Genomic DNA, 6,156 nt, shown 5'->3' with positions numbered 1-6,156 from the left:
GCAAGCCGTTAGCAATGGCTGATGTTCTCCTCTATGGTGGGTTGCTGGGAGGCTGAAGGCAGTGTCCTCTCTCCATGCTATCACTCTGCCTGTATGCTCATCAATAAATCACTTTACCTGTCTTGGCCTTAGTTCCTTCATCTGTGAAATGGGTTAATTGCCGACTTTCCTGGGCGGCTAGGAGGGTCACAGAGACAGTAGATGGGTGACATGGTGTGGTAGAACGGGATACATGTGGAGTTAAGCATATCTTCTGGGATCCCCAAGCCTGCTGTGATGGTGGTGGTGGTGGGGGTCTCATTTGTGACCCTCTGGCTCTGATGGTTGAAGAGGTCCATCCAGTCTTCCCCAAGTGCTACAGAGCCTTGAAGGCATCCAGCTTCTCACAAACCCGAGGGCCTGCCTGTGGACCTCTCTTTTGCACTTCTGTACGCTCTGTGCCTAACAGAGAGACTGATGCATCGTAGGTGGTCAAAAAAAATTATCGCTTGCTGAATTACATCAGACAATTAATTCATTGCTCCATGGACAGAGCAAGAAATCGGCCAGAGTCTTAACCCCTCTGCCAATGGGGAGGACAACCCTTGTGGAGTACACGCGGACTCTGGGGATCAAAACCACACTCAGATCCCGGTTCCACTGCATCCTGGCAGTGACTTTGCTTTGAACTTGAGTTTAGGAAAACTCATTGAACTTCACTGTGCCCCATCTGCAAAATGGGGATAAACAGATTCCTTCCCCTTGTACATGTTGGAGTCTGGCGTGTGCCTAAAAGGAAGGGCAGTCAGATCGAACTGAACCCCCTTCCTCCCTCGTCTCTCCCTTCCTGCCCCCTCCTCCTCACCACACAGATCCCAGGAGATCTCACACCCGGTCTGGTCCCCAGCCCCAGAAGGGAATCTGGTGCTCTCCCTCACCACAGCATTGATGTTTCTTATTCCGTTGAAGGCATCAATATTTGTTCAATAGTGTAAGTCTTAAATAAGCGTCTAAACGACATATTACAGATGATGAAAGTCATTTCCGCACAGAAGATTATCTCACGTGATCATGTTTCCGTCGTTATCTGGGACCTCTGTAGTTGGCAAATCTTTACAGCTACTTAAATGATAACATTAGTCCTAATACCGTGTAAAATGACTAGTTCCTCGGGGTAGGTTTATTTTTAATAGTGTATGTCAGCAGCAAATAGCCTGGAAGACCCCAGAGGAAAAAGCACAGCTCACGCTCTCGCTGAAACGATGATATGGATATATTTAATATCTATATTAAAAACCTTTTAGGCGCCACGGTGATATCAAACTGGAGAGTTAGGCATTTGCAGGCTAAATCCTTGGCTGTTTATAGGGTGCGGAGCAGTGTGCATTACAGAAACCGTCTGAGCTTGTTCAAAGTCAAATTTGGGCTTCAAAAAATCTTTGACAGACATTTGACCCCAGTGGTAAAATACCTTGAAACACAAGCTGGTAGAATAAAATTGCTTCCTATTTTTTTTTTTTTTCTGTAAGTCTGTTGATAAGTCTGCTGTGCTATTAAAATGTTTAATCACTTGCCTCCAGCAAGAGCAACCTTCCATCTGAAGTTGCAGTTTATTTGAGTGCCCAGGACGTAACTTGCTGCATGCCTGAAAGATGGCCAGGCAATCCTTAGAGGGAAAATAAACCAGCATTTGAAATCAGGCATATAGTCACAGATGAATGGGTTGAAAATGAAAATTATTTTGGAGTTGATGTCAGGGGACATAATATGAAATTGGCACCGATTTCTTCTCCCAGATACCCAGGGTTAAGGGAGAGCGGGCCACATGTCTGGCCTCAAGTGTTCCCAGTTTCATGGCCCCAGGACAGTTGCCGGAAGGGGTGCCTGGAAGCAGAGAAGGGGTGGCAGGGGACAGGACTGATTAGGGACATATACCTTCCACCAAGGGGCATTCCTCTCCAGTTCAGGCTGTGGTCAGAGAAGCCCAGCTGGGAAGAGCAATGGACAGACAGATAACCGGTTTCTGTGGACTGTTAACATCCACGTCCCTTCCCTCTCGTCTTCAGAGGGGTGGAGCTCACTCCCACATTCCAGATTTAACCTAGGGCAAAATGAGCTCTGGGAAAGGGCTTCTGAGGCAGTGAAGGTGACTGAGGCAGCCAATACTGTGGACCTCACTCTTGGAGGAAGGGGCGTGGAGGCCCCTAGTTTACCCACAAATAATTAACTCTTTCTGGTAACCAGTCACCCAGGACTGTGCCTGGGAGGCCACCTAAAGATAATGAGACAACCGGGAGCACTCAGGTCACCAGTCCCTAAAAACAGATGTATGGGGATGCCTGGGCGGCTCAGTTGGTTAAGCGTCTGCCTTCGGCTCAGGCTGTGATCCCCGGGTCCTGGAATCAAGCCCTGGTTCCAGCTGCCTGCGTTGTGGGGAGACTGCTTCTTCCTCTCCCTCTGCCTCCCTCCCTCTCTTTCTCCATCTCTCATGAATGAATAAATAAAATCTTTAAAAAAAAAAAAAAAACCCAGATGTAGAAAGTTACAAAGAAATCCCCATCAATCAATCTGAATCCTTGACTATATAAGTAGCTACAATTCCTTTCAAAATTTGGTAACAGGGGCGCCTGGGTGGCTCAGTGGTTAAAGCCTCTGCCTTCGGCTCAGGTAATGATCTCAGGGTCCTGGGATCGAGTCCCGCATCAGGCTCTCTGCTCAGCAGGGAGCCTGCCTCCTCCTCCTCCTCTCTATCTCTGTCTGCCTTTCTACCTACATGTGATCTGTCTGTCAAATTTAAAAAAAAAAAAATCTTAAAAAAAAATTTGATAACCGGATCCCAAACTGGGTTATGAGGAAAAACAGGTGTTTTGGCAGAAAAGGATACCATAGCTCAATATATTTAGGCAAAGTATATGTTGCAGAGTCATAAGGCATATTGATGGCTCTGATGTGTCCCCCAAGTGAAAAGCATATGAACAAAAGTGATTTCACTCTGCTTAACTGTTTCCCACCATGCTTGAACTGTGAATTCCTTTCTTCACAGAACGTTATTGCCATCATTTTGCTTTTGCAAAATGCAATTTAAGAATCACCTTGCCGGGGCGCCTGGGTGGCTCAGTGGTTTCAGCCTCTGCCTTCGGCTCAGGTCATGATCTCGGGGTCCTGGGATCGAGCCCCATGTCCGGCTCTCTGCTCAGCAGGGAGCCTGCTTCCCCCTCTCTCTCTGCCTGCCTCTCTGCCTACTTGTGATCTCTCTCTATCAAATAAATGAATAAAAATCTTAAAAAAAAAAAAAGAATCACCTTGCCATAGGCACAGCTCAAAATGACAACAAAAAATGCCTCCTTTCTCTTTCCAAGAGTCTCCTCAGATTATCCAATCAAACACGAATGCAAGGACTGCTGGGAAGAGACTCTGCAGGTGGAATTAAAGTCCCAAGGATACTGACCTTAGGATAGGGAGATTATCTGGTGGGCCTCACCCAATCAGTTGAGTCCTTGACTGAAAGACTGAGAAGCTTTTATGGAGGGCTTTGAAGGCAAAGGGGCCACGTGGGAAGGAATGTGGACAGCGGGGGAAGCAGAGAGCAAAGCCAGCTGCCAGCCCGCAGAGAGGTGGGACCCCCACGTCTGCCGTAACACGCAACGGGACACTGCCGACAGCCCAAAGCAATTTGGAAACGGATTCTTCCAGAGCCCCTAGAGAAATCGACTTGATGAGATCCTGCCTTGGGAAGCCAGGTGAGCCTGCCTGATTTCTGACCCACAGCACTGTGACGGAAGCGATGACTGCTATGGGAAACCACTAGATTTGTGTTGCTTCATTATACAGCAATAAAACCCAGTAACTGTTGATTCAGAGAAATCAGAGCAGGAATAACTGTGGTATACTCGTCCCTACCCTGTGATGTTTGTAAGGCGGCCTTTTTTTTTTTTTTTTTTTTTATTTGACAGAGAGACACAGTGAGAGAGGAAACACAAGCAAGGGGAGTGGGAGAGGGAGAAGCAGGCTCCCTGCTGAGCAGAGACCCTTTCCCCCCACCAATGCGGGGCTCGATCCCAGGATCCCGGGATCATGACCTGAGCCAAAGGCAGACGTTTAATGACTGAGCCACCCAGGTGCTCCTGTAAGGTGGCCTACATGTAGTCAACTAATTTTCTTTCAGGAAATGTGCCTCCACATTTACAGGTGAGGAACACAGAGGGGTTTGCCCAAGACACTCAGCCTGTTCATGGAGGAAAGGCAGCTTGGATGGGGCTTTTCTTATGATTTAGGGTGAGGAAGTTTCCTTTACTTTCTCTTGCTTCCAAGGAGGAAAAACCTGAGCATCTCATTGCCAAAGACACTGCAAGAAGGAGCTGGGAAAGGAGCCTGAAGACAATTCAGGGAAGGACACATCAGGGAAAAGATTGCACTGCTTCATTCGGGAGGCCCTCCCTTTCATCTCTGTGTCTGACTCGCAGAGCTGGTTAGAGAAAGGGCTCACAGCTGTGAGCCAGTGACAATGTGTGGGGACAGGGAGGGAGGCCGCCGGAAGCGGACTGCTGGGAAGCTTTCTTTGGGTGACTAAGGGCAAAGACACACAGGCCTATAATATCAAGAGGAACAACGTCTGCAGGCTGACCTCCCAGATGGGTGGTTTGCAGAGGTGGGACGGGCCCTATAATTAATCCGCTTTCTTGGCCACAGCTAGCATTCCTACCTGGGCAGCCTCGCCCCTTAAAGGGGTCCCTCTCTTAGCATAATGGAGAAGACAAGTCATCTGGGACCAGGCCCTGTGGAACAAGTGGACACAGAGGTCCAGAAAAAGGATGAGACTTTTACAAGTTCCAAGGACACAACACAGACACACACACACACACACACACACACACACACTGTACTTAGCTCTAGTATCATGGCATTTCTTCATATCGGTTACTCATCACTTCCTGATGACCCAGAGCTCCTTACCCAGCAGCTTGAGTGTGTGTGTGTGTGTGTGTGTGTGTGTGCGTGTTGTGCCCAGCATGAGTCAGAATTCTGTGTTTACTATTGTTCTAATAATAATAAAGTCTAACACTGAAGGCATACGGAACCAGCGTTGGACACTCTTGGAAGTCTGCGAGTTTAACTTGCTTCTAAGAGCAAGCCTAGGAGATGCTGGGGAAGCCCTCCCTGTTCCTAACAAATGTTTATGACCAGAGGTGGGTGGAGGTTTTGCAGGGTCTGAAGCGAATACAATTTTGCAGGTCCTGTGGAAGGAAAAAAAAAAGTTACAAATAAAATTAGGCTCAGGGTCTTGCAAGGAGCCCAAGGAAGAGAGGAGCTCGGAAACGTTACTGTAAATCTGCCTTAGTTTCGCTCTTTCTCCTCCACACGGGTTAGCGTTACCTGTTCCTACTCCCCCACCGTGAAATTAGCAAGGCCACCTGACTTACACTGGGCAATGGACTGGGAGTAGACTTCATGTACGTCACTCCCAAGAGGAAGTTTCAAGATTCAGTGTATGATTCCCCACTTTTCTCCCGCATCGTCAAGTTCACCGTCTCTGCACTGATGGAAGCGTGTCCTAAGATGGAACGTCCTCTGCCCGAGAACTCAGAGTCATTAAAATGATTACAGCATCTCCTCCTCTCATCCTGCCCTGTGTCAACCCGCAGTAGACACAGAGGGCTGAGTAAGAAATGAGCTTTTGTTACATGAATTGACCAAGATTTTGGAGATCATTTTTTTTTTTTTTTAAACCATAGTAAACCTAGCAGAACCTAACTGATACAGGTAGGGTATTACCACTGTTCTCATTTTCCAGATGACAAATCGAGACACAGAGAGGTCTAGTAACTTACTCAAGGTCACACAGCGAGTTAGTGGTAGATCTGGGACAAAGGGACCTCCTTTCCCAGTGTTATCAGGCAACGGTGGGGCTTTCTTAACCAAAGTTACTTGTTCCTTCAAGAGACTGCTACTCCGCTCCATTTAACAGCTATAAAAGAGGACTGTGGGTCAATTGTTGCCAAATCTTCTGATTTTTATGAAAGAGAGGCCATTTATCCAGAGTTTCAATGCAAAATCCTGAATATTATAGATAACTAACTCAATGAAGTCGTTATCATTTTCTTTTTTTTTCTTTTCTTTTCTTTTTTTTTTTTTTTTTTTAACTCTATGAGGTCCAGACATCAAGGAGCTTGGTTTGGT

The sequence above is a fragment of the Neovison vison genome, chromosome 7, assembly GCF_020171115.1.
Source record: "Neovison vison isolate M4711 chromosome 7, ASM_NN_V1, whole genome shotgun sequence".
Classification (NCBI taxonomy): domain Eukaryota; kingdom Metazoa; phylum Chordata; class Mammalia; order Carnivora; family Mustelidae; genus Neogale; species Neogale vison.
This window is presented reverse-complemented; position numbering follows the sequence as displayed.